This window comes from Adelges cooleyi, unplaced genomic scaffold (genome assembly GCF_023614345.1).
Source record: "Adelges cooleyi isolate 19-005CV unplaced genomic scaffold, UGA_ACOO_1.1 ACOO_flye_CR_arks_rails_tigmint_CR_PRNA_671, whole genome shotgun sequence".
NCBI lineage: Eukaryota > Metazoa > Arthropoda > Insecta > Hemiptera > Adelgidae > Adelges > Adelges cooleyi.
This window is the reverse complement of record NW_026096373.1, coordinates 205,614-216,263: the sequence shown is the minus strand read 5'-3', so window position 1 is coordinate 216,263 and position 10,650 is coordinate 205,614. Positions and strand designations below refer to the sequence as shown.

General features: G+C 29.6%; 1 long non-coding RNA gene across 1 annotated transcript; it reads right to left on the bottom strand.

Moving 5' to 3' along the window:
• Positions 1–8,288: 8,288 nt before the first annotated feature.
• On the bottom strand, positions 8,289–9,249 carry LOC126845108 (uncharacterized). Its single transcript, XR_007686708.1, has 3 exons — positions 9,097–9,249; positions 8,911–9,034; positions 8,289–8,384 (listed from the first exon to the last, which is right to left on the bottom strand). It is a non-coding gene; the product is annotated as an uncharacterized LOC126845108 (long non-coding RNA).
• Positions 9,250–10,650: the final 1,401 nt, after the last annotated feature.

Genomic DNA, 10,650 nt, shown 5'->3' with positions numbered 1-10,650 from the left:
AGGTTTACACTGTACTAATTTTTTTAATAGATTTTTATTTTAAGTTATTATTAAAACGTTTAGTTAAAACAGCGATAGATATTTTGTTTATACGTGAAGCTATTAAAAGTCCAAAGATGAGATTTCAAATTATAATGTAAAAGTTCGAATTTATTATATTTTGACAAGTTTAATGACAAAAATCTCATAACTGTGAATAATACGTTATTATTTTTTTGTTTTTGCAGGAACTTCATTTACAGCCGTCAATTCCTGGGGGTCCTGCTGAAATACAACATTTCTTATTCCTGGATTTAGACAGTTGTGGTTATAGTTAGTATAAACGAAATTACTGATCATTTTAAAATAATAATTGTTTTACTTTAGGAAACTTGAATAATGGCAACCGATTCTTACAATTTTCGCTGACTGGCAACATATCTTCTGTTTTAAATTTAATAATCGTTCGTGGTAAGTATAGCCATAAATAATGATGATTAAAATAATTATTAATTTTTGTATTTTTTTAACGAACATAATTTACAGGGACCAGTTTTTGTGACATTTGCTGAGTGGCTACAAGTCATCTTTTTTTTAATTAGAATAGTCGTGTTTGGTGAGTATATACATAATAATTGGTTATTGTAATATTTTAACTTTTTTTTTCTTCCCCTAGGAAGTATTTATTTATAGCAACCAATCTTATAGCTGCTCATTTCAACTATTGTAGTTATCAAATGGAGTATTTGCTGTCAATTCATAGTCCGGAATAATTAAGAAATTACAAGTATTTCAGAGAATTCAAAATTCTTTATGATTAAGGGAATAATTTGTCAACCTAACAAGATGTGGATTTAGTGGAACTTATAATTTTGTAATTTTTCTTTTTGAAGTTTTTTATCCATATTATTATGGAATGTTAATTTTTTTTTAAACATATTATGAATAGGCAAAAAAAAATCATAAACCCTTACTCCTAGAAAATGTGGAAACCATAGCTTTTTTTACATTTTTAAGGTTAGTGTTAAGATTCGAGGACTGATAATTAGACTGAATAGATCTTTTGGAGGTATAAGAAAAGTTCAAAACAGAAGAAAATTACACTTTGACCATAGTATACTACTAGCTTGCTCTGTAAGAGTGAACACAACAGGTAGTCAATGAGTATATGAAAAACATTTGTATTATGTTGTTAAGTACAACTTATGTACGGTAAAACGGTAAAATAATGTTATTGAGAGCCGATCTACCAATCGTGTATTCACTTTAAAACTAAGTCCCAATGTGTGTCTACACAAAAAAAAAACAGAAAACGTATAACACATCGTTGTAATACCAATACCATCTTAGCTCCGTCCTAAAGCTCAAACACATATTTATTAAGCCAATACCTACTCTGCCTGAAATTTAAGCTAAGATACTATATATTTAATTTTTAAATTAATTAACCAATTTTCATTCGTTATAAAATATGGTTTAAAGTGGGACTATAATATTTATAATTGTCTTAATGCAATTATAATTTTATTATTGTCTTATTGTAATCAAAATGTTTTTTTATTAAGAAACAGCTTAGTGGGTACTTAGTAGAACACAGTGGTTTAAAATCTGAAATAGGTGGCCAAACCCCATAAATATTAATTTTTTTGTTGTAGAGTATTGTGTTAAAAATGGGTATACCACACCATTTAAAAAAAAACATTGATTTAGAACCACTGCATAATGGAAACGGTACATATTGGATAGTCGGAGATCATAAGGATTCAAGAGTTATTATAACTCTTTTTTTTGTATTTCCTTAATAAAAAATAAGATAGACCACACGTTTTTGAGAAAATTAAATATATTATACCCCTTCCCCTTCGCTAAATTACATTCAGACTAATTTTCAGGTCTGAAGACCATAAACTACACATAATAGAGTGAGATAAAGTAAAAAATGTCTATCCATTAGGGAGAATGGATTTGTATACTTTTTTTGGTTTATCAAAGTATATCTATTCATAAAACTATGTCTAAAATACTTTCCATATAAATTTGTAATCATTCGACTATTTTTAAACTAAAACGTTATAGCGCATCATAATTTCAAGTTATGAAATATGTAAACTGTTTGGGTATTTTTTTTAATTTGAACTAAATATTAGTCATATGCTTTGTGTCGCTTATTTAAAATAAAACAAATTTTAGCCACCTCTAAACCTTGGCCTATTAATAGATAGGTGTTGGCTATTTTCCCCTAATAGTCATTAAAGGTTCCTCAATACCAAATAGTTTTCATCTACTTTTACCTTATTAATTTAATAATTAAATTTGAAATCATTTACATGAAATTTGTCTGTTTGAAATACAATATAAAATTATTTATCATATTTAAGTAATCTAAATTTTAGTTCCTGTCACTAATATTCCGTCTTTTTTTAGATTATGCCGCCCTACCAACACTAAAAATTCGTTCCACTGATGCAACGGCAATGACAACGGCAACGACGGAGAGAAAGTCTACGAAAATAATTGCAAACGACTTTTATAATGTATGATTTTTTGGTTTTTTTGTTTTAGAGTGGACTACTACCAAAACATTAATCTTGATACTTAGTGTTTTATAACCGTTTTTCGTTTTTTTAATTTAAAAAAATGTCACACCTTTTGTAAACCATTAATGAATAACATAAAAATAAGTTACAGTGGTTACAGAAAAAACAATCATTATAAAGTATGGTTGAATGTTATAAATTATATTTAATAACAAATTAACTAAGACAATTATTAAAGGTTTAAAATTATAAACATTACAAACTAAATTTTTTTAATGCAAAAGTACAACTGATAACGGTTAATATGAAATACATGTTTGTTGAAATTAGTTCGATGATCAATGTTTTTAACCACAAATAATTTGATTTTATACTTGTTTCTTCCATAAAATTATTACCAAAATATAAGATTATGTTTCAGTTTATTAACAAAGAAAAAACTCTGTCACACTAGCTACGTGTACGCCTAATGATTTCATACGTTTTTTAATACTTTGAAAATAATTAAATATCAGGATATGATTCTGTTTATATACTTGTAATAAAATATTTGTTCATACATTTCAATACTTTTGAATATATTCTCCTTTATATATTGACAATATATAAGAAAAGGCAGAGTAAAAAAGTAGAAGAGTACCTCACCAAAATTAATTTACTCAAAATTATTTGTTGCACCTTGGTTCCAAAAAAAAGTCTATTTAATTAAATTGTATTTTTCATGGTCTTTTGGTTTATTTAAAATCTATTCTAGGAGAATTATTAATTTAAGGGAATGAAAATCCCTTTTACTATTTTTCTGCGGTAGGTAAATAGGGTTACAGAAAAAATGTTACCTAAAAACCATATCATAAAAATTGATCGTTTTTTAAAATAAAATGTGTACAATATCTAAAAGTTTAAAATAAAACAAATTTTAGCCACCTCTACCCTTGGCCTATTAATAAATAGGTGTTGGCTATTTTTTCCTAATAGTCAATAAAGGTTCCTCAATACCAAATAATTTTCATCTACTTTTACCTTATTAATTTAATAATTAAAATTGAAATTATTTGCATGAAAAATGAATGCTGTTTGAAATACAATATAAAACTATTTATCATATTTAAGTAATCTAAATTTTAGTGCTTATCACTAATATTCCGTCTCTTTTTAGATTATACCGCACTATCAACACTAAAAAATCGTTCCACTGATGCAACGGCAACGACGGACAGAAGGTCTAATTACAAAATGTAATTGCAACCGACTTTTATAATGTATTTTTTTTTTTTATTTTAGAGTTGGTATAGAATTTAAGATGCTTATACTTTGAGTAGAGCTTCTTTTTTTTGTACTCTCCCAATTTATTTTCAATAACGATATTTTTTGACTTTTTTTTGGCCATGAAAATAAAAATGTACTAGCATCTTTATCTTTATGCTCACTGTTGAATTAATTTGTACTATTCTACCACGAGCTCCAAAACATGTTTTTTTTTAATTTTGGACACTTTCATGTAATTATTACATATAGAATATTATATTATATTTAAAAGAACTTGATAGATATTGACCAAGACGGCATTTACATTATCATAAAAGTAATTCCATCTCGTTACGTTATGTTTTTATAACAAAACCCAAACAACATTTGATAATGTCAGCTACGAAGAAATAATTTGGCTCAGTGAAAATATCTTTGAATTATATGTTTAAAAACATGTTCGACTTTGCTTCTTTTCCTGAGAACTATAGCTTCTAAATCCTTAGCAAGGTATTAATCATAATATATTAAATTAAAACTACAAATTGTTTAAGATCTGTGACATACGGTATTTATTGATAGAATATTTTAATATATACCTTTATAGTTTTGCAAATGTTGGAATTTTTTTCGAGGTAAAAAAAATATATTAATAAATTTGGGACTATTTAAAAAAAAGTTAAGTTGAGGTACACATAATGTTTAAATATTGTGTGTTCTAACATTTTATAAAGTAACATAAATGATTTTATTGGTCATCTATACTCAAACTTTAAAAAAAAAAAATGTTTAGCCAGCTGTATTCAATTGATTAAGATTCAGTCTAGATTTTAGAGCTGAAGACATAAAACCAAACCAAAATAGTAAGAATAAAACCCTCACCGGATGAAAGGCTTAACCCTGCATCAGTTGCGCGTTCTACTATTGTAGTACGCCGATAATAAATTTTATTTTAAATGGTTTTAGGATTTCCTCATCACATATAAATATATATATTAATAATATTGTTTTGTTTATTCTACTTTAAATTGTTACAGTTTCTTTTATATGTATTAAATTAATTAATAATGTACAACTAAGATACAGAATACACAATATATATGAGAATTAAATAATGTGGTCAAATCATTAATTTATGTTGCAATAATAAATTTTAGTTAGCAAAATTGTAATTGTTCTACATATGTAGACGCGCGACTACTCATGTGATATTAAACCGCGCGACTAATGCAGGGTTAATATTTTTTTTTTGTTATTCATCTTAAAATAAAAACCCGGCATTTATATCCATCAGTTACAATTTAATTATTTACAATATTTTGTACATGTATTTACAAAATTAATGCTACTACTAGTGATAACAGTAAGGAGAGATAATATTTTTAATTTCTTAAGTACATGTTTTTGTTTATATTGAGTTGTAGAGGTCTGTTGATTTTAAAAAGTTAATCAGCTTGATGTTGTCTGTGGTGTCTGGTCCCAATGCGGTACAGAGGGTTGCATCTAATCCTATGTTTTGTCGATCCTGCTCAGATTTAAGACATTCAGTTATGATATGTTTAACAGTGAGTTTAACTCCGCAGACTTCACATGAGGGAGCTTCATCTTTTGCCATTAAATGACCGTGGGTGAGTCGGGTGTGTCCAATTCTCAAACGGGTTAATATTGATTCTTCTTTACGTTTTAAAGAATGGTTTACCCACCTGTCGATATTTCTTTTAATGGTATTTAGTTTGGTGGTTTGTTGAAGCCATAAACTGTGCCATTTATTATAGGTTATGACTTGAATATGCCTTTTAAAGTCATCATAGGAGGTCACTACTGGCACTGGAAGTGTCGTTATTTCGGAATTGGTAGCGGCAATTCTGGCCTGTTGATCAGCTATCTCGTTTCCTTCAATGCCCGAATGTCCGGGTAACCACATGAGAATAGTTTGTTTATTTTTGGATAAAGCTTCATTTAGTTTGTTTTGTATTTTAATAGCAATATCTCCGGGTTTAAATTGGTTTTTTATGCTATTTAGGGTACTCAGAGAGTCACTGAATATTATATGATTAGGATGTTCTTGGTCTATGATTGTTTTGATTGCCTCTAGGATAGCTATTGCCTCAGCCGTGAATATGGAGCATGTATTTGGTAGTTTATATACTATATTTTTGTTTTTAAATATTATTGAAACTCCTACTCCGTCTTGTGTCTTAGAAGCGTCCGTGTACACTTCTTGATAGTCTTTATAGCTTTCTCGTATGCTTAGAAAGTGTCTTCTGTATATTTCTGGTGAGGTTTGTAACTTTGGAAGGGAGTTAAGTTCTGTATTTATCTTATACGGTACAGTCCACGGAGGATGTGACATTTGTTCTCTAAGGATTATTTGTGACAGGTCGATGTCATTTTCTATTAGTTCATCATGCAGTTCAGTATTTTCCAACATAAGAGAATTGTTGTTTGATCTATATGCTCTAGCCAGATATTTAAGATATAGGTCATTTCATTTGATCTCGGGTATAGGTTCACCTGCAATGTTATAGATGCTGTAAATTGGGCTGCTACGAAAGGCACCAATCGCTAGTCTTAACCCAATGTTGTTGATACTGTTGACTGTTTTTAAAAAGGATTGTGGTGCTGATTTGTATAAAATTGATCCATAATTTAGTTTGGATTGGAGAATTGATTTGTGAATCTTAATAAGTGTTTTGGAACTACCTCCCCAAGATGTATGTGATAACATTTTTAGAATATTAAGTGAGTGGTTGGTTGAGGTTTTTAGGTGGTGGATGTGAGTTGCCCATGTAAGTCGGCGATCGAAAAAAAATACCAAGGATCTTAACTGATTTTTTGTTGGGTATTGATGTGTTATCGAGTGTAATTTGTAGTCACTCAACAGTCGGGCGGCAGTAGCAGAGAGGGCATTCCGTGGAACAGCACAATCAAGCGGCAGTAACAGATGCAACAACCCGTGGTACAGCACAGTCGGGCGGCGGTAGTAGATACGGCCAACTCGTGGTACAGTCTGGCGCCAGTTGGATTGCGCAACACGTGGGCTCAAATGGAAGCGGCCACTGCAAAACGACGACCTAAATATATGCGACAATAATCAGTTTAATGTTTTACAACAAGCAGTTAACGATATTGTTGAGTACCTATATAGCTATACGGCTACATTTCTCGAAAGCTAAGAAAAAATATTATTTTTGTTATAAATGCACTGCAGCTTTAGTTCGAAGTCATTGTGAACCAGAGTCACTAATGAATATGAAAACCCGTGATGGTTTAATAAATCCATCAGTAGATATTATATATTTATGTAAAATTGAAATAGTTTTTAAAATTTATAAAAATGAACTTTTAACAATACCCAAAGTAATTTAAACATTACTGAATAACCACAATTTAAATCAAGACCCATTAAAAACCATTTACTGCAACTAACTCATTTAGTATGTCAAAGCTATTTTAGAATCCGGGTCCATTATTATACACATTTATTGAGTCAGCTTAAAAATCGAATAAGATCCCATTTAACAAAAACAATCCATTTTAAAAATCAATCAAATTTATTGTTACCTATTATTATACTTTATTATTACCTATTATTATTTATTATTCTTATTTGTATTATTGTTAAACTTAGTGATTTTTATTTTTTTATTTTTAATACATATTAGTTGTAGCTTGAAAAAGAAACAAAAAATGGTATTGATTTTACAATACCTAGTCAATTTGTTTAAACTTAGATGCAGATATGTGAGGGATTTTCACAAACAACTATACCTAATAACTTTATGTATTATTTCTTACAAAGGTGTAAAGAATACTGGTATAATACTCGTATATTAAAGTATGTTGTCAAATTATTTTAGTAACCTAATATTTACAATTAAATAAAAATGAAAAAAACTGTCCACTGCGACGTTTTTTTAGGAAGATTACGTGCGGTCTGTTTTTAAGGGGTTTTGTATAGGCAATATTTCAGAAAAAAAAGAGATTTCAATAAATTTCGATGATGTCATTTAATTTACCGGTTAATTCGTATAAGCTTCAAGGTATCATTTTAAGTTTAAATAATTGTTTCTATGAGTAAAAGTCATTTTAGTTTCTTGTAATTAAATAAATACATTTTTCAATATCCCAGCATAATTTTTCTACATTCAAAAATCAAAAATCTGTTTTCTACATATTAACCTAGTAAAGTTCCTAAAGAGCTTGTATAACTTTACGGAATTGAAATCCGACCATCCTAAATACTCGACATTTTGTCTGGCTTTTTGGTCTTAAACGTCAAAAAACAGATCACTTTGCAATTTACTTTACAGTTATTACAGCATATTCTATAAGTTATCATTGTAGTGTTTTCTTAAAAGCAATTTTGTTCACTCATTCTTACAGACCTGCGACAGCCTCGGCTCTACGATTATAAGTTTAGATAACTCAGTTACAAAATTGTTATAAATTAAAACATACTTGCCATGTTGTGGGACATGTGAAAATTGCAATTTGTTGATCAACTTGCAAATACTTTATGAGATAATCTGGACGAGACGCCTGACCAAGTTTCCAACTAGTCATGTTAAATGTTTTGGCTGCCAATTTGTATGGTTCTTGCCCACATACCAGGAAGTGAAGCTAGAAAATGAAAATAAGATAAATAATATTGTACTCTGATGTTAAAAAAAATGTGTATAACATACACAATGATTAAGTAAGAAAACATATTATAAACCAGGAAGAAATATAATATAATAAAAAGAACTCATCGATTGTGTAGACAGACTAGGTTTTGATAAAAACTACCACAGGAGCAGCTGTCCCAGGTTTTTCAATATTGTAATTAAATCCCCAGTACTACTTTAAATTAAAAAAACTCGTGGTTGATACCTGGGGACATTAGGTGTTACGTTATTGAGGAAAAAATAAAGTTGCAATTAATATAACAAGCTAATTTTAAACGATTTTACAATAGAGCATATTTTATTACATTACCTTCAGTAGTGATAAACATTTTTTTTTAATATTTAAAAAAATTATTTTTCGTCTCTTATCATAAACAATGATTATGTATAGTAAATAATTATTGCGTAATCTATATTCCCTGAACAGACTTGTATTATTAATATAATATTATTATTGTACGAGTACACTAAATATTTACCCATTTGTAATACAAAGTGGTTGAAACTTTGCTCGTTAAATCATTGCAATGATTTTTTCAGATCAACAGCGAAGTCGACGAGAAACGCTAGATGTGCCCATCTTATTTCGATTGAATCTTCGGCCTAAATTCGTTAACGATAAGTAAGTGTCAAACAAAATATAAGCGTAACCAGGGAGTTATTACCTCAACCTTTCTTGCCGAATTTAACCAGCTAGCCGCCATTTAAGATGAACCAATAGTTTTGATTTTAATGATGTCGTGGTACCGTGGTTGCTCAAAAAGCTGTAACGTTCATTAGTCTTATGTAATTTAGACGAGCGTTGGCCGTTGAATATGACAATACCGTTTAAGCATACCACGTGAAAATCAGATATTTTGAGGAATCTTAAACATTCCAGTCCCTGGTTGTTCACCGTCTCTCCGGAATAAAAGTCTAAAAGATAAAAAAATTATTTTATTGTATTTGATGACTTCAATTTCAAAAGGGAAAATATTAAATCAGCTTTACTCGACGAGGAAAATAATCAACTATGTACTATATTCCGACTTCAGCAAAATTTTGGCTATTTAGTTCTTCATGTTGAAGTTTGTAGCTTCCCAGAAAGTGGTCGACTACGTTTGGCGGTAGGATGTTGTACACTAAAGCTTCGTTACGTCTTCGGATTTTGGATGACCTCGAAGATTTATCCATCTGAACCCATAACACATTGCAGTTGATACCGGCTGTAGGAATTTTCCAAATATTTGAAACGTATATAGGTGATACTTACGTTCCTATAGCCAAGTAAACGAGTGCCACGGTGACGGAGATCAGCAAAAACGATAAAATCCTGACAAAAAAACAAAACGCTGGTAAAAATATAACAGTAACTCGTTTAGTATATTTAAAAACCCGACCTTGTAGCAACTATCATACGTTTACAAAAACTTTTAAACAACTATTACTGTTTCCAATATATTGACCTACATGGGGTACCCAGTAATGTTGAATATATTACGGTTATAACAGGACATCGCAATTAATCATTAGGTAGTTGAGTTTGCGTTTTAAACGTTAAGTTTAAAGTAGTGTAGAGTGTTATACTGTTTATTTTTTTTCATTTAAAATCATAGCGCGCTACCTATTTGTTAAGTTCAAGAAATAACGGTCGAACCTAAATATAGTATAGTAGCAGGTTTGTAATAGGTTATACATATTAAAACTTCGGACAGATGCTATTATTATTATGTGACACTTAGCCTCATTAATTGTTTTAGTGTTATTAGTTTTGTTTTGAAGTGATTTTCGCGCATGGATAGTTATTACCGTATCACTTTATTGCTTTATATTTTTCGTTTTTATTTAAGTTAAGTACTTACACTAAAAAAATTATAATATCTAAAAATTCAATCAATGCTGTAAGTAAGCGTAAACTTTTAGACGGCTATCATATAAATAAGTTGTACTCAACAGTTAGACATGTACCTAAGTATTACTTGTACGGTTTGCTAATGATGAAGTCCTCGCAGTCGATGGCGCTGCTTACGGTGGTCATGTTGATAACGCAATGCATGAGAACGATGATTATGAGAATGGTGGCTTTGGTGAAATGCGATAGTTGAGTTAACATGGACGTAGCTATAAGCGCCAACACCATGAACTAAATGAAATATTGCAAGCGGTAGATGAATTATTATATAAATTAAATTTTGATTTACATTTTAATAGGTACACAGCTTTTAACTGTACAATATTTA